Genomic DNA, 19,287 nt, shown 5'->3' on the forward strand with positions numbered 1-19,287 from the left:
AAATCTCGATGACGTCACACCAATAGCCTTCCAATGAGCCACAATGCTTGTATTTTTACCCATGATCCTTTGCTCCAATCCCGGAAATGACGCCACCAGCGTGCTCAGCGCACCGAACCCTCACTAGGGACATGTCTATCTCCCATCTAGCCCATCGGGAAAGTAGTTTGAGCCTAAATCTCGACTTGGTACTCATCCCTTATACCTAACCCCCCTAGAGACTCCATTCCAGCATTTCTGAATTCAGCGTCCCCGATAATGGGGGGGTAGGTCGTGGTCCCATCTCTCTACGACCTTCCCTCGAGGATGATCAAAATGATCATCGTGGTTATTACCCCTATACCTAACTCCCAGCTTCTTGCTGGACTCTCTACCCATCTGCAACCTAACCCAGAGGGACTATGCATGCTTTTTCCCTCTTTTCACCTGACCTGACCTGGACATTTTCTATTCTATGCCTGGACATGTCAGTTTTACTAACCTTAACCAATCCCTGACACATGCTGGACACTGGGATATTGCCTAAACTTAACCCACAGGTCCACAGCTTTCAGGTAAACTTGGTTCCATGTCTCTAGCCCACTCCTAGCCAGAGATATCAACTTGAAACCACCCCTTCTTTAATCGTAACACGCAAATATGCGCTTTTGGCCATAACTCACCAACGGTTAAGGTTAGGGAAATGGTTGATATGTCTATGGATTCCTCTCAGCAAGACCTTCAAGGAGACACCCAACATGTGGCCCGCGGACCTTCCTGGGCCGAGATATGGACACTTCCGGTCCGACTTTTCCAAAGAAAGGAAATTGCCTGATTCGTGCTCCCAAGTGCTTTCCTCACTTTCCCATACATTAGTAACACTTAGAACAATTTTCACTCATGTATTCCTATGGGCCATTTTCATTGGCCCATAACTTTTCATAGGAATGTCGTAGAGACTTGGTTCCGGTCTCTATCGAAAGCCCGCCCCCGAAAATGGGGGGGTAGCCAAAATCTCGATGACGTCACACCAATAGCCTTCCAATGAGCCACAATGCTTGTATTTTTACCCATGATCCTTTGCTCCAATCCCGGAAATGACGCCACCAGCGTGCTCAGCGCACCGAACACTCACTAGGGACATGTCTATCTCCCATCTAGCCCATCGGGAAAGTAGTTTGAGCCTAAATCTCGACTTGGTACTCATCCCTTATACCTAACCCCCCTAGAGACTCCATTCCAGCATTTCTGAATTCAGCGTCCCCGATAATGGGGGGGTAGGTCGTGGTCCCATCTCTCTACGACCTTCCCTCGAGGATGATCAAAATGATCATCGTGGTTATTACCCCTATACCTAACTCCCAGCTTCTTGCTGGACTCTCTACCCATCTGCAACCTAACCCAGAGGGACTATGCATGCTTTTTCCCTCTTTTCACCTGACCTGACCTGGACATTTTCTATTCTATGCCTGGACATGTCAGTTTTACTAACCTTAACCAATCCCTGACACATGCTGGACACTGGGATATTGCCTAAACTTAACCCACAGGTCCACAGCTTTCAGGTAAACTTGGTTCCATGTCTCTAGCCCACTCCTAGCCAGAGATATCAACTTGAAACCACCCCTTCTTTAATCGTAACACGCAAATATGCGCTTTTGGCCATAACTCACCAACGGTTAAGGTTAGGGAAATGGTTGATATGTCTATGGATTCCTCTCAGCAAGACCTTCAAGGAGACACCCAACATGTGGCCCGCGGACCTTCCTGGGCCGAGATATGGACACTTCCGGTCCGACTTTTCCAAAGAAAGGAAATTGCCTGATTCGTGCTCCCAAGTGCTTTCCTCACTTTCCCATACATTAGTAACACTTAGAACAATTTTCACTCATGTATTCCTATGGGCCATTTTCATTGGCCCATAACTTTTCATAGGAATGTCGTAGAGACTTGGTTCCGGTCTCTATCGAAAGCCCGCCCCCGAAAATGGGGGGGTAGCCAAAATCTCGATGACGTCACACCAATAGCCTTCCAATGAGCCACAATGCTTGTATTTTTACCCATGATCCTTTGCTCCAATCCCGGAAATGACGCCACCAGCGTGCTCAGCGCACCGAACACTCACTAGGGACATGTCTATCTCCCATCTAGCCCATCGGGAAAGTAGTTTGAGCCTAAATCTCGACTTGGTACTCATCCCTTATACCTAACCCCCCTAGAGACTCCATTCCAGCATTTCTGAATTCAGCGTCCCCGATAATGGGGGGGTAGGTCGTGGTCCCATCTCTCTACGACCTTCCCTCGAGGATGATCAAAATGATCATCGTGGTTATTACCCCTATACCTAACTCCCAGCTTCTTGCTGGACTCTCTACCCATCTGCAACCTAACCCAGAGGGACTATGCATGCTTTTTCCCTCTTTTCACCTGACCTGACCTGGACATTTTCTATTCTATGCCTGGACATGTCAGTTTTACTAACCTTAACCAATCCCTGACACATGCTGGACACTGGGATATTGCCTAAACTTAACCCACAGGTCCACAGCTTTCAGGTAAACTTGGTTCCATGTCTCTAGCCCACTCCTAGCCAGAGATATCAACTTGAAACCACCCCTTCTTTAATCGTAACACGCAAATATGCGCTTTTGGCCATAACTCACCAACGGTTAAGGTTAGGGAAATGGTTGATATGTCTATGGATTCCTCTCAGCAAGACCTTCAAGGAGACACCCAACATGTGGCCCGCGGACCTTCCTGGGCCGAGATATGGACACTTCCGGTCCGACTTTTCCAAAGAAAGGAAATTGCCTGATTCGTGCTCCCAAGTGCTTTCCTCACTTTCCCATACATTAGTAACACTTAGAACAATTTTCACTCATGTATTCCTATGGGCCATTTTCATTGGCCCATAACTTTTCATAGGAATGACGTAGAGACTTGGTTCCGGTCTCTATCGAAAGCCCGCCCCCGAAAATGGGGGGGTAGCCAAAATCTCGATGACGTCACACCAATAGCCTTCCAATGAGCCACAATGCTTGTATTTTTACCCATGATCCTTTGCTCCAATCCCGGAAATGACGCCACCAGCGTGCTCAGCGCACCGAACACTCACTAGGGACATGTCTATCTCCCATCTAGCCCTGAGGGAAAGTAGTTTGAGCCTAAATCTCGACTTGGTACTCATCCCTTATACCTTAACCACTCCCTGGCACATGCTGGACACTGGACTCTTGCCTAAACTTAACCACTCGGGCCATTTTTCACTATGTCGCAAAACACACTTCTCGCGATATCTGACCAGGGGAATGTCCCACTGACCCAACACCCCAGTCCAGGCACTTGTCTACTCGAGACCTCTCTGTAGATACCCAACATGACCCAATTTCACGACCATCACAATCACTTCCGGTCGGGGACCAATCATGTTCAGAATCGCCTGAAACATATAGTGGTCAACTTTCCTGGGGACCGCCCACCCATACATAGACACTCAAACACTTTGAACAATTTTCACTCCATTCATTCCTATGGGGGATTTTCATTGGCCCATAACTTTTCATAGGAAGGTCCTAGAGACTTGCTTCCGGTCTCTATCGATCGGGCGTCGTCGATAATGGGGGGGTAGGCGGAGTCTCAAGTCTCTCACATGCTCACAGGAAAATGAGCCGACATTTCAAAAGTGGCACTCTTCCTATATCATTTCCATTCTTGGAAATGCTTTTTCTAGTTATAGTTTATTGTTCAGTCTAAAGTCCATGTTGACAGAGGGAGGCTCTGTCACCATGAACTTTGAACTGAACAATAAATTATTGTAACTGCAGAGCAGAGGGAGGAGATAAAGGTAAAAGTGTTCAGACGCCATTTTAGAATGAATGGAGCAGAAGGAGAGAAACTGAAGTCTGAGACGAGTGAGTGTCAACACAGCATTATTATTATTATTATTGTTATTATTATTATATATGTTGTTGTTGTTGTTGTTGTTGTGTCAGAGTGTGAGAGTCAGTGTGTCTGTGTGGACTGTGGAGGGAAGAAGAGTCAAACGTAGCCTGTACATATGTCAGCTCATTGTCTCAGATTCACCTCCACACAACTTCTTCAAACTCAGAACAAACATCAAAGGTCAAAGGTCACGGTGACTGGATGAACATGGATTTAATGTCAAAGTCATAGAGATATACACGTAGATGCTGCATTCAGGCTTGTCAGGCGCATCAATGCAGCCACCATCTTGGGCAGGGGTTTCTGACCATAGACGTATACGTCTGACAAGCAGTCAGACCCGGTCAGACCCTTGTTGAACAAATTTCAGTGTATGTACCGTATGCATGTGGGGGTGTGTCTATGTAAGTGTATGTATGATGTATAAAATGATCAATCTATGTTACATTATAAATATATGTATGACATTTATAATAAACCAAACAGCTTGAAAATCAGTTGAATATTCAGTGAGTTCTGGTGATTTTAATGGTTATAGACCTCTGCCTCTGTTGACTAATGCAGTAAGTAGACTCGGCTGTTGACGCATCGTTCAACAACTGGACCAAACAAGGAAGTGATTATAGTTTGTCCTCTGTGGATCTGGGTGTGTGTGTGTGTGTGTGTGTGTGTGTGTGTGTGTGTGTGTGTGTGTGTGTGTGTGTGTGTGTGTGTGTGTGTGTGTGTGTGTGTGTGTGTGTCACTGGTTTCCCTCTCAGACTGACTGAAGTCCTGAAGATGAGTGTTAATGTGGAGAAACAGGAGGACAGATCAAAGTCTCTGGAGAGTGACCGGTCCAAACCTTCAGACTCACAGTAAGAGATCTGATAAAAACCTGAAGTGTGTGTGATGTCACAAAAGAGGAAGTGTGTGTGTGTGTGTCCACTGATCAATGTGATGTAGACAGGGCCGGCCCTAGCATTTTGGTGGCCCTAAACAAGATTTTTGTTTGTGGCCCACTCTAAGCGAAAAAAACCAAATCACATACACTGCTTAAAGCTGAATACAGACATGTTTGATAGACAGATGTAATAATACTCAAGTGTTTTATGTCTAATCTTCTGCTCTAAGTACACTGAGGCCAATTTGTCCTAGAACACTGTATAAAGAAATAATTTAGGCCAAATTTTCTGAAAAATTTCGAATCCCTTGTGAAAACACTCCTTCAGTCATGAGAATGAACTCTTTTGGTGCTTGAAATAGGATATGAATATAGTAATAGATAAGTGTAGAAAACAAGTCTAAAATGAAATTTTGTAAAATCGCCTTTTGAGCATAAATGTTGTCATTCTGGCATTCTATTTTCACCAAATATCTTAAATGTGAGATAAAAAAAAAGGTGAATATTGACTTCAAAGCTTCATCAGATTTTTTAAATGAAAATATAAAAATATTTACTAAATAAACAGAAAACACACAATTTACATTGTTCATATAATGTGTGTTGTCACTGTGTCTGTGCTGTGTGAAGGGTAAAAAAAAAGTGTAAGAGCTCAACAGGTCTGTATACAGAGCTGGAGCTGAGTTTAAGTCTGAACTTTCTCATTTTTAAATAATCCTGCTCATCAGATTCAAAACTTTCAGCGTCTGAAGCACCTTCATCACCGCTTCTCTCTCTCTCCCAACGATTCTGCGGGTTTGAAGCTTCACCGTTGTTTTAATTGACAGGTTCGGTCTCCTCTGCCGTCCCTCTCCATGCCAGCTGCTGTAGGTAAACCATGGAGCTAAAACTGTGATAGGAAGGACCTTAGTGATCCCAGAGTGCCAATTGGTTGGCCGAAGTTGACTGACAGGCGATTCAACCAATCACGTACTATGCTCAAGTTGATGGACAACGGATTCAACCAATTACGCACCGTGAGAGGGGAGGATGCGTGCACCATGCTCTGTTAGGCTCTCTAACTCTGGCTGTGAATAACATAGGTCACCGAGGGCGGGTGTATTTGAAAGAGGAGAGCCGTCCCTCGGTCACGGGAGCAGTTAAACCGCGTTTCTACGGCGTAAAATGACCAAAATATAAACAAAAACACATCAAGACCGTCGCGTAAACGCGCGCGCCGACCTCAGTGTTAAAATGACTTGAATTGAACCCCAGTACCTTTCTGATCATGTGGCCCCACCTGACGGCTGAGGCCCTAAACTACCGCATAGAGTGTTTATGCCAGGGGCCGGCCCTGGATGTAGATAAAAACATGTTTGTGTTTGCAGAGGTCAGAACCACAGACTGAGATCAGAGTCTCCAGCATCCATCTGTCTGTCCATGAAGAGTGACTGGTCCAAAGATTGGCCTCTGCGGTTCGGACCTGGACCTGGACCTGGACTATCAGACACAAAGTAAGAGACCTGTTACCAAGCTGTGAACTGATTGAAGTGTTGTAGTTGAGGTCACTTCCTGTAGAGACATAACTTCTCATCAGCTGATGAACCTGACAGTGATGTCCAGATGTCTCTGGTTAAAGGTCTGTGTTGACATGGTTTTGTAGTGAGCAGCTAATCACTGAACCTCGTTGTAAATGTAACTCTACGTCTCTGTGCTGCTGTGTTTTAAAGAAAAGTTTCTTCAGTAAGAATCAGTGGAGTCCAGAAAAGGACAGACGGTGTGGAGGAAGAGCAGGACAGAGCAAATATTTAGTCTTGACCAAATATCAGAAAGCTGCTGTGATAAACCCTGAGAACTAGGACCGTCTCTCCTGAACTTAGGGTTCGGGCAGCATCAGCTGCCAGGCCCCTATTGTTTTCATCAATGTTCTTTCTTTCTTTCTTTCTTTCTTCTCCCGAGGAAGTCCTACTTCCCATGCATAAACAGTGAAAAAAACTTACCCCATTCCAGATTTACTCAACTCCAAGGACCCCCGCGTTTGAATTTAAAAACTTTACTACCAAAGCAACGGTACATGCTACAGTTTTAAAACTTCACCAAAATGTGATGGACTGCAGCCAGGGATCCGGAGGAGGAGAATGGAGTTGGGACGGAGGAGAGTTTGTGTTGGTGGTGGTGGACGAGTCTCCTCATTTCTCTTAGACGGGGTCCGCCCGCTATTCCGACATCCCGCTATTCCGACATCCCTCTATCTAGACATGCCGCTATTCTGACACGTCATCTTTTTTTTTTCTTTTTCTTTTTTTTTTTTACAGCTGCAGCTGTTAGCGTCTGGGCTCTGGGCTCAGGGCCTGGGGCCTCATTTATCAAAACTGTAAGTAAGCAGTGTAAAACTGCTGCTACTAATTTTTTTGCTTAGGCCTACGGCGAAAAGACACCCAAAATATTTACACCTTTTTCAGATCTATCAAACTGTGCGTACGCACAACTCTCCGCAATTTATCTTTGATAAATCAAACTGGATCCAAGAATGGTGCGCACGTGAACACACCTCATATTCCGCCCCCGGAATGCCTAGACACAACCATATGGTCAGCACGTGCATATTAATTAGCCATGTGCGCTCTGTGGAGCGGCTACAAAGTGACAACAAAGCAACAACGAAGACAATGGGCGGAGGGTGGGGGAAAGAAAGCGAAATACACGGCATCGGGCAATAAATCAGTCAGACAAATGATCTTGCATTTTAATAAGTTACAATAAAAACAAAAACCTCCCAAATCTCAACAAAAGGGAGCAGAAAGAAGAATAATCTTATGTAATCTGCCCCTTTATCCCCCATTACTAATATAGATGAAACAATATCTGAAGAGAAAAAGTAGAAGATGAAAGCTGGAGGATGTATGAAATGGGTGGTAATTACTTGAATTGGTAAAAAATAGTGTGAAAGAATTGAAAAGCTTGAGTCTACTCAAATAAGTTTAAAACTGACGGCTTGAAAACATAGTTGAACCATTACTAATATAGATGAAACAATATCTGAAGTGTAAAAGTAGAATAATATAGAAGTAGATACAATCCGTTAAAGGGCAGAATAACTAAAAATAACTACAACATATCTGAACGGTAAAAGTTAAACATGTTAATAAAAAGTTTGTGGAAAATGTAGAAATCCTGCATATTTATAGTTTAACAGTTGAATGGTTGAAATCTGAAATAGGTAAGAAAATATTAAAAAGTAAAACTTATAAGAAGGGTGTTGAATTTGTATGAAGTGTTTGGAAAATTGCTTGAATTTTTGAAGATTAGTATGAAAAAATTAACATTTAAGTCTTCTCAAATAAATAAATATATTATTAACAGCTTGAAAGCATTTGTTGAACAAATATGTATAAAGATGAAGCAATACCTGAAGAGTATAACTCGTAAGCAGGAGGCTGAATGATATGGAATGGATGCAAATGCTAGAATTGTTTAAGATAAGTGTGAAGATATACATTTATGAATGAAAAATGCGAAAGTCCTTAAATGGTTGAGAAATGGTCTGAATTGTTGGAATTAATGAGAAAAAGTTCAGGTCCTTCAAATTAAAGGGTTAAAGAGGTGGAAAAGCCGAAAGTCAGGACATGAAGAAGCTCCAAATCCTGAAATCTCCATTACGAGAATAAACTGAAATGTATGTAAGAGAAATAAATTATTAGAGATGTTTAAAAATTCCCCTCAAAGATATGAACTCATTTAGAGGCTGAGGATGAGCTGTGAGCGGGGTCGGCTCTACGCAGGGGCAAGAGGGGGCAGTGCCCCCTCAAATAAATGTCTTGCCCCCTCAAATCCAAATTTTAGAAGTTGAGAAAGCACATTTTAATATACTCAAAAAATGTGTATATTACCAAAGAGAAAGAAGTTAAGTTGGGGGTTCAGACATCCCTCTATCTAGACATGCCGGTAGTCGACACTTGTTGATACCGCTATTCCAACACGTCGTCTTTTTTTTTTTTTTTTTACAGCTGCGATACCCAGGCGCGTCTCTCTCTCTCTCTCTCTCTTTTCTTTTCAGCATGTCTATCACTGGTTTGATGAGGGAGTGATGTTCTTAATCTCAACAACTAAACTATCAAGTCACAAACAAAACTGACACACATGATAAACAAACAGAACTATGCTGCAGTTTGTTTGTCAAGTTAACCTGTCACCTTCAGCACCACGGACAGCGCCGCGGATGAGCCACGGAGCTGCAGCTGTGAGCGTCTGGGCTCTAGGCTCAGGGCCTGGGGCCTCATTTATCAAAACTGTAAGTAAGCAGTGTAAAACTGCTTACTTACAGTTTTGATCAAACTGTGCGTGCACAACTCTCCGCAATTTCACTTTAATAAATCAAACTGGATCCAAGAATGGTGCGCAGTTGCGCACGTGAACACACCTCAGTCCCCAGAACGCCTGGACACAACCATATATGGTCAGCACGTGCATATTAATTAGCCATGTGCGCTCTGTGGAGCGACAACAAAGTGACAACGAAGACAACAGGCGGAGGGCAGGGGAAAGAAAGCGAGATAGCTACACGGCATTGGGCAATAAATGAGTCAGAAAAATGATCTTGCATTTTAATAAGCTACAATAAAAACAAAAACCTCCCAAATCTCAACAAAAGGGAGCAGAAAGAAGAATAATCTTATGTAATCTGCCCCCACAAATTGACAAAATTATCTGCAGTAGCACAAAAATCCGCAGAAAAGGGACACTGTTCTTTTCTAAAATGTTCTGTTCCTTTTTCTTTTTTTTTTTAGTATTCATAAGACTACCTTTCAGTTTTGTAAATCTTGACCATAGTAGACCCCCCCCCCCTCTTCTCAGAGTACACCAGAATGCTTCACTCACATTTTAAAATCACAAACATTTTCTGGGGGGGATGCCCCCAGACCCCCCTACAGGGGTTTAACTACTCACCTTTTTCACCCCCTCTGGGTTTGCAATGCATCTTCAGGTATATGCACCCCTAAACCCCCATATAATGTGGCTGTTTGCATTACGACAGTAAAAAATTTGGGCTCTAAGACCCTGGTTGGCCCCCCCGGCCCCCAGTTGGACAGGTCTGAAGGTAGAGGTCTGACAAAGTGCAATCCACTTCTCCAGGTTGGGGTTGGACACATAGCCAACAACCCAATTCAATGAAGTTACTGTAAGCACAGAGAAAAAAAAGTGCCGGAGCATGATGTGTTCACATGATGCCCCCTTCACATTTCTGACTGCCCCCTCATATATGCCTGCCTAGAACCGGCCCTGGCTGTGAGCCAGTGTGTCTCTGTGGTTGTGTGTCTCTCTGTCTGTGTGTGTGTGTCTCTCTCTCTGTGTCTGCACCACACAGAGCAGAGCAGTGAGATTTGAGCTCTGTGCAGCTCCGAACAACAGCCTCTGAAAAGAGAACCGTACCTCTTATCAGAATGTGGTCATGACTAACGGGGCAAGGAGACCTTCCTGAGCGAGCCAATGTGCATTAAATGTTTGTAGGGCAAAAACTTTTCTCACAGTCGCAGGAAAGATAAGGAGGTCATTTCTGCTTTTCTCAGAAAATCAGCTCCTACTTTTCAATGGGAGTCAATGAGAGGGAACTGGCTGCACTTAGAGGCTCCGAGTTTAAATTCTGTTAGTCTCTCTGCGTTTTCGAGCACACTGTGAGACACAGGACAAGTTTGTCTACCAAAGTGGGGGAAAATTATGTGTTTAGAGTGAAATTTGTGGCCGTGGCAACAGGTTAGAGAGCAAAGTGTCAGAGGATTTTTTTGAACCTCTGTCACTCTAGCTGATGTCATCACCACTCTAGCTCTGAACATTCCGTGCCATTGACTACCATGTTAAATCTGAATTTTATAAAAAAAATTATCATGAACAGTTGAAGGGTACTGATCAATAATGGTAGAAGATATGAAAAAGTTGAATGTACGGTGAATACTTGAAGGTTTTGTGAACGTTTTAAAAGTGGAATGAAGTCTGTAGGTGAAAGTATGTTGAAGCAGTTGAAGTTCAAAGAAGGAGAAGATTTGAAGAGTTTGAAGACCGTTTCAATGTATTCCTATGGGAAAAAAATTTCAATAAAGTTTGAATATTTTGAAAAGTATGAATGATATGAAAAAGTTGAATGCACCCCATAATCTCCTGAAGAAGACGCACGTTTTGATATATGAATTGTTTGAATATTATGAAGTATGAAGAAGTAGTTAAGCGCCGAAAATGGCGAGAAGAAGTAAGAATAATAAGTATAAAGATTTGAATAACAATAGTGTGAATAAAGATTTGAATAACAATAGTGTGAATGCTTTCAGCATTCACCCTAATAATAGGGGTGTAACGGTACACAAAAGTCACGGTTCGGTACGTACCTCGGTTCAGGGGTCACGGTTCGGTACGGTTTCGGTACAACAGACACTAATTGAATGTAAAACTAAAATCTGTCTTGTGTTATAAAAGTTAAAAGAAAAAAGAATACAAAATAAAACAAGTGCATTAGGAGTGTTATAATGCCATTCATTAATTCTAGAGGAAAAAAAACATGCACTTGACAACTGGCAACTATTATTCGAATTATTAAATTATTATTATTAAAAAAATATTATTAAAAAAACAAAACAATAAACTGACATCAATGTTGGTTTACACAGTTAAATTAGACTAGCAGTTACTTTGGTGATGTTTCTGGTCCTGCCTGTGTTCATAAAACATATTAGGCAGCTACACGCACATCCCCCAAAAAACTGAAGACTAGGTGCTGGACCACCAAGAAAGACACAGGTAAGGAAAAAAGGAGACCGCACACTAGTTAAAAGCTCCCGTGACAGTTTAATGTCACTCACACGTTTCGGGCGTCAGCCCTTCATCAGACAAAATGTGTCTGATTATATATAGTGTGCGGTCTCGTTTTCTCCTCACCTGTCTGTGTTCATGTCAAGAGGCTTAAAAGCAGCGGGATAAGTTGTTGCACACAACTTGTCTTTTTACTTGCACCAGTGATTGACATATCGGGTTGAACATGCACTACGTGTTTGATGCGTTTCTAGGGACTCACCACGCATCCGTGAAACATCGCCGACGGACTTTGTCCGGTGGACCAGTCGCGAGCATGGATGTATTATGGTCGCGAGCCGCCGCCACCGCCGCCGTTGTGTTTCATTGAGAAGCCACAGTGAATGAAGCAGACAGCTCTCCTCCTCTAACTTCACTCTCTCATCACTTCTCTTCCTCGTCTGCTATGACGGCTGCAGGCAGCTTCGAGGCTCATTACCGCCACCTGGATTCAAATGAGGACTCTGCTTTTTTTTTTTTTTTTTTTTTTTAATATTCATTCAGACGTATTCGTCGTGTGACTGTGTGCACCGAACCGTGACCCCCGTACCGTGACGGCACGGGACGAATACATATACCGTTACACCCCTACCTAATAATAAAGATTTGAATAACAATAGTGTGAATGCTTCCAGCATTCACCCTAATAATAATAATAAAGATTTGAATAACAATAGTGTGAATGCTGGAAGCATTCACCCTAATAATAATAATAAAGATTTGAATAACAATAGTGTGAATGCTTCCAGCATTCACCCTAATAATAATAATAAAGATTTGAATAACAATAGTGTGAATGCTGGAAGCATTCACCCTAATAATAATAATAAAGATTTGAATAACAATAGTGTGAATGCTGGAAACATTCACACTAATAATATTATGGAAGAAAGCCCGGGCACTGGTCCCTGCAGCTATTTCATAGCTGTAGGGATCAGTGCCCGGTGCGATTGCCCGTGGCCCTAATAAGCATTACTTAACCACTATTAGTTGAAATGTAGTTGAAGCAATCACATACAGTATAAAGCATTTTACAACTTTTATTTTAAACACATAAAAACAGATGTAATCACTCAGAGGAGAATTTTGACACATTAACACAGTGTTTTTCAACCTTGGGGTCGGGACCCCATGTGGGGTCGCCTGGAATTCATATAGGGTCGCCTGAAGGTCTAGTAATTGACTAAAAAAATTCTGATGAAAATACTTTTTTAAACTAATTACAGTATTATTAACTAAATTATGATTAAAAACACCACAGACAATCTTAAGTAACTGTATTCGATACTTTCACTTTTTCGAATATAAATCAAGATCAAATAAAATGCAGCATATAAATATCTGAGCTTGATTGAGGGGTCACCAGAAATTTGTGATGTTAAAATGGAGTCATGAGCCAAAAAAGGTTGGGAACCATGCACTGCATTAACATCTGACCTCTTATTTACTGTGGTAAAGAACATAGAACAAAACAATTTGCTGAGGGGGCATGAAAATAGAACTGTCTGTCTCCACCTGTCTGTCTTTCCACTGTCTGTTAGTCTCTCCCTGTCTGTCTGTCTGTCTGTCTGTCTGTCTGTCTCCACACTCTCTGTCAGTCTATCCCTGTCAGTCTCTCCACTGTCTGTCAGTCTATCCCTGTCAGTCTCTCCACTGTCTGTCAGTCTATCCCTGTCAGTCTTTGCCTTGTCAGTCTCCCCACTGCCTGTTAGTCTACCTGTCTTTCTGTCTCATGTCATGGAGTAGCCTGCCTAGTGGACAATGTCGATGCTGGTCCTTGTAATAAGCATTAGTTAATAGGTAATAAGGCCCTTATAAGTGATTACAAGATGCTTATTAACATTATTATGCGTTTATAAGACTATATATGTATTAATAGACTCATTATAATATAGTTAATAGCAGACTATAAGAGATTTATAATAACTTATAATAAACTTAGTTAACTGTTTGTTGATGCTTATGAACATTAATAAAATCCTTATGAGTATCTTATAATTGTTCATAATAACATTACAAACACATATATTGACTCAACTAGCCCAATCATTATGTCTTTGTTATGCCTTTATTAATCCTAAGGTATGTGTAATAAGTGTTAGTTAATAGGTAATAAGGCTCTTATAAGTGCTAACAAGTATTAATAGTCTCATTATAATATAGTTAATAGCAGACTATAAGAGATTTATAATAACTTATAAGAAACTTGTTAACTGTTTGTTGATGCTTAAGAACATTAATAAAATCTTCATGAGTATCTTATAATTGTTCATAATAACATTACAAACACATTGAGTGTAGCCCAACCATGATGTCTTTGTCATACCTTTATTAATCTTTTTTGTTTGATTTATTAACGTTAATATATACTTTATTGCTCATCTATTATAAATTAACTATGCACTTGTTAACAGTTAACTATGCTTTTTGCAGGTACTGGATCTAAAGCGAGAACAATGTCTTATTAAGGCTGATAAATCTTTTATTGTGCATTATTATGCCCTTATTATCAGTTAACTATGCACTTGTTAACAGTTAACTATGCTTTTTGCAGGTACTGGATCTAAAGCGAGAACAATGCCTTATTAAGTCTAATAAATCTTTTGTAATGCATTCATTAATGGTTAACAAACAATGATTTTCACAACTTCCACATCTGTAATGAACAGTACATGTGGTCAAGGTTGATAAAATGTAAAGAAAAGATTGCATAGTAGGCTAATACAAATGTTTCAACAGTGAAGCCCAAAATTGTTTTATTCATTGCTGTCAAGTAAAGAGACATTTTACTGAAAATGTATAAAAATCAAAATCACCTAAAACAGGTAGAAAGCACCTTTAAAACATTTAGGCATATTATACAAAACATAATTTAACTCAAAAAAGTGCAACATGATTTTTATACTTAAAATGTATAAAAATAAAAATAACCTAAAACAGATCTTTGAAAAAAAAGTACACTTTTATTTTTTATTTTTTTTATTCCATTGAACATTTAACGCAGCTGATTTTTTGCACTCTTGTTTGCATCAAAAGCAATTCCCTCTTCCTCTTCTTCTTGCCATCATCTGAGGTTGAGGAGCTTGAGGAGTCTGAGGAGGGGTCGGGAGAGAATGAGGATAGAGGAAATTTACATCTGAGTTTTCATAATGACATTTTCTTTTTATGTAAAAACATAAAAATAAAAGTCTCGATATATCCTGCAATAACACTTTACAGTTGAATTTTCAAGCATTTTAAATAGAGTCTTAATGTAGCACATTTCATTAAACTCAAACTCAAATGACTGTGCTGAATGTTCACAGCAGGTACAGTAGCTATCACGTACAGAAAAGTGTCAAGAACATATCAGACGGTGCACAACGAAAGAGAGAAGTTATATATTTCGACAATGTACACTGTATGTATATAAGCCTAGCTGGAGACAAAATAAACTACATTTTAAAAAACGTTCTCACTGATACACAGAGAAGCGCTTCCGTAGGGCAGCAACAGTCTTGAGGCGGCTAGGTCTACACTAGCTTCGGCTAACGTTAGTTATGCATGTTTGAGTTTGTACTAACTAGTTAGCAGCAGTTAAACTTACCAGAAGAGTCATCCTCCGTCTCACAACGCTTCCTCTTGTCAGCTGCTTCTTTTCGAGGCCCAGAATGGGTTTGAATTCTACTCGGGGGCAAAAATGTTGGGCAACTACCTCCATTTTACACATGGGCATGTGTTAAGCTATCAGCTGCTAGCTTAAACCGGAACTTCCGGTTTTGCTGTTTGCCTTCAAAATAAAAGCGAAAGGGGTAAAGAATCACTCAACAGCATAGACTGTACAGACTGAGAAAAAGCAGAAAAGAAGCGGTCCCTCAAAAACACTGGAAGGAGGAGGAAGAAAAAAAAGTGACTTTGCCAGGCACACAAAACAAACTCAGAAAACTGATTTTTGAAGGTAGTTCGACCAAATAAACTTTAAATCCTAATTAAATAGCCTACCTTCAGGGAAAAAAAAAGAACCCCTGAAAAAAATCAAATCTGTCACCAGATGAAGATGACAAAGAAGAGGGTCAGAGACAATGCCTTGGGAAAGGTCTGAACGAAACAATCGCTTAATAAATGTTTCAAGTGAGAAGAAACTCTACAAGTCTGCTCTTCTCCTCTGACGCGCCTTTCTGAAAACCAAAATCAAATGCATAATAAAAGATTTATCAGCCTTAATAAGACATTGTTCTCGCTTTAGATCCAGTACCTGCAAAAAGCACAGTTTACTGTATACAAGTAAACTTATAATGGATGAGCAATAAAGTATAATGTTAATAAATCAAACAAAAAAAAGATTAATAAAGACATGACAAAGACATCATGGTTGGGCTAGATTGATACTCATGAAGATTTTAAGCATCAACAAACAGTTAACAAGTTTCTTATAAGTTATTATAAATCTCTTATAGTCTACTATTAACTATATTATAATTAGACTATTAATACTTGTTAGCACTTATAAGAGCCTTATTACCTATTAACTAACACTTATTACACATACCTTAAGATTAATAAAGGCATAACAAAGACATAATGATTGGGCTAGTTGAGTCAATATATGTGTTTGTAATGTTATTATGAACAATTATAAGATACTCATAAGGATTTTATTAATGTTCATAAGCATCAACAAACAGTTAACTAAGTTTATTATAAGTTATCATAAATCTCTTATAGTCTGCTATTAACTATATTATAATGAGTCTATTAATACAAATATAGTCTTACAAACGCATAATAATGTTAACTAGAAAATTTTCTCTCGGGAAATTTTGAATGGGCCACGGGAGCTACTGCGGGTTGTGCCATCTCTGTCAACATGGGAATCGAACCCACGATCTTAAGGTCAAGACAGAGCTGATCAGACAGACACATGATCATCTTTCTATAAGCACTGATATGGAGGAGCTGTAACCACATTAGGTTACCTGTGTGTGTGTGTGTGTGTGTGTGTGTGTGTGTGTGTGTGTGTGTGTGTGTGTGTGTGTGTGTTTATCTTGTGTAATAGGGCCAGGACTCAATTAAAACAATTAATCTAATTAATTAGAGGCTTTGTAATTAATTAATCGCAATTAATTGCATTTTAATCGCATATAAATATTTGACCTGAGAACAGTGAGAAGCATTTTTTTCACATGGATTTTAGTATACCATTGAATGACTGAATAGCTTAAGCAACAAAACATTGTTTTTTTTTTCAAGGTGGTACTTAACCAAGACCAACATGCAAATTATCGATTAATTCATTAATCGATATTTGATACAGATTTAAATGGTCTTTCCTGCCAATACACTATGATGATTACTGTAGTATTTAACTAGGCTACATAAATCACAGTAGCATAAACTGATTTGTTGAACGGACCAGGTGATGGGCTGACTGGTCCTGTCTAACTTCTGTGTACTGGGTGCCATTGTGCAGGGTGTTAAGGCAGCCTTCCTCCACTGCAGTCCCTATGGTCCTGGACCCTCTGGCTGGTGGGGTGGGCTGCTTTCAGCTGGGGGGGGACGCTATCAGCTGCTCCCATGAGAGGCATTTGACGCATTTGACACCAACAAGGTTTAACTTTAAAACCAGATTAAATCATGGTTTAAGTTTAAATGCTGTTGCACGTTAACTGTGTTTTAATCACATGAAGGTGTGTTTGTAGGTGTGTGTGTGTGTGTGTGTGTGTGTGTGTGTGTGTAGGTGTGTGTGTGTGTGTGTGTGTGTGTGTGTGTGTGTGTGACTGTAATCACATGAAGCTGGCTCTAGAGTCTGTGTGTGTGTGTGTGTGTGTGTGTGTGTGTGTGTGTGTGTGTGTGACTGTAATCACATGAAGCTGGCTCTAGAGTCTGTGTGTGTGTGTGTGTGTGTGTGTGTGTGTGTGTGTGTGTGTGTGTGTGTGTGTGTGTGTGTGTGTGTGTGTGTGTGTGTGACTGTAATCACATGAAGCTGGCTCTAGAGTCTGTGTGTGTGTGTGTGTGTGTGTGTGTGTGTGTGTGTGTGTGTGTGTGTGTGTGTGTGTGTGTGACTGTAATCACATGAAGCTGGCTCTAGAGTCTGTGTGTGTGTGTGTGTGTGTGTGTGTGTGTGTGTGTGTGTGTGTGTGTGTGTGTGACTGTAATCACATGAAGCTGGCTCTAGAGTCTGTGTGTGTGTGTGTGTGTGTGTGTGTGTGTGTGTGTTTATCTTGTGTAATAGGGCCAGGACTCAATTAAAACAATTAATCTAATTAATTAGAGGCTTTGTAATTAATTAATCGCAATTAATTGCATTTTAATCGCATATAAATATTTGACCTGAGAACAGTGAGAAGCATTTTTTTCACATGGATTTTAGTATACCATTGAATGACTGAATAGCTTAAGCAACAAAACATTGTTTTTTTTTTCAAGGTGGTACTTAACCAAGACCAACATGCAAATTATCGATTAATTCATTAATCGATATTTGATACAGATTTAAATGGTCTTTCCTGCCAATACACTATGATGATTACTGTAGTATTTAACTAGGCTACATAAATCACAGTAGCATAAACTGATTTGTTGAACGGACCAGGTGATGGGCTGACTGGTCCTGTCTAACTTCTGTGTACTGGGTGCCATTGTGCAGGGTGTTAAGGCAGCCTTCCTCCACTGCAGTCCCTATGGTCCTGGACCCTCTGGCTGGTGGGGTGGGCTGCTTTCAGCTGGGGGGGGACGCTATCAGCTGCTCCCATGAGAGGCATTTGACGCATTTGACACCAACAAGGTTTAACTTTAAAACCAGATTAAATCATGGTTTAAGTTTAAATGCTGTTGCACGTTAACTGTGTTTTAATCACATGAAGGTGTGTTTGTAGGTGTGTGTGTGTGTGTGTGTGTGTGTGTGTGTGTGTAGGTGTGTGTGTGTGTGTGTGTGTGTGTGTGTGTGTGTGTGTGACTGTAATCACATGAAGCTGGCTCTAGAGTCTGTGTGTGTGTGTGTGTGTGTGTGTGTGTGTGTGTGTGACTGTAATCACATGAAGCTGGCTCTAGAGTCTGTGTGTGTGTGTGTGTGTGTGTGTGTGTGTGTGTGTGACTGTAATCACATGAAGCTGGCTCTAGAGTCTGTGTGTGTGTGTGTGTGTGTGTGTGTGTGTGTGTGTGACTGTAATCACATGAAGCTGGCTCTAGAGTCTGTGTGTGTGTGTGTGTGTGTGTGTGTGTGTGTGTGTGTGTGTGTGTGTGTGTGTGTGTGTGTGTGACTGTAATCACATGAAGCTGGCTCTAGAGTCTGTGTGTGTGTGTGTGTGTGTGTGTGTGTGTGTGTGTGTGTGTGTGTGTGTGTGTGTGTGTGTGTGTGTGTGTGACTGTAATCACATGAAGCTGGCTCTAGAGTCTGTGTGTGTGTGTGTGTGTGTGTGTGTGTGTGTGTGTGTGTGTGTGTGTGTGTGTGTGTGACTGTAATCACATGAAGCTGGCTCTAGAGTCTGTGTGTGTGTGTGTGTGTGTGTGTGTGTGTGTGTGTGTGTGTGTGTGTGTGTGACTGTAATCACATGAAGCTGGCTCTAGAGTCTGTGTGTGTGTGTGTGTGTGTGTGTGTGTGTGTGTGTGTGTGTGTGTGTGTGTGACTGTAATCACATGAAGCTGGCTCTAGAGTCTGTAGCTGTGTCCCAATTCAGGGTCTGCAGCCTTCG

This window comes from Trachurus japonicus, chromosome 11, assembly GCF_045865225.1.
Source record: "Trachurus japonicus isolate A0001 chromosome 11, Traja_1.0".
Classification (NCBI taxonomy): Eukaryota; Metazoa; Chordata; class Actinopteri; order Carangiformes; family Carangidae; genus Trachurus; species Trachurus japonicus.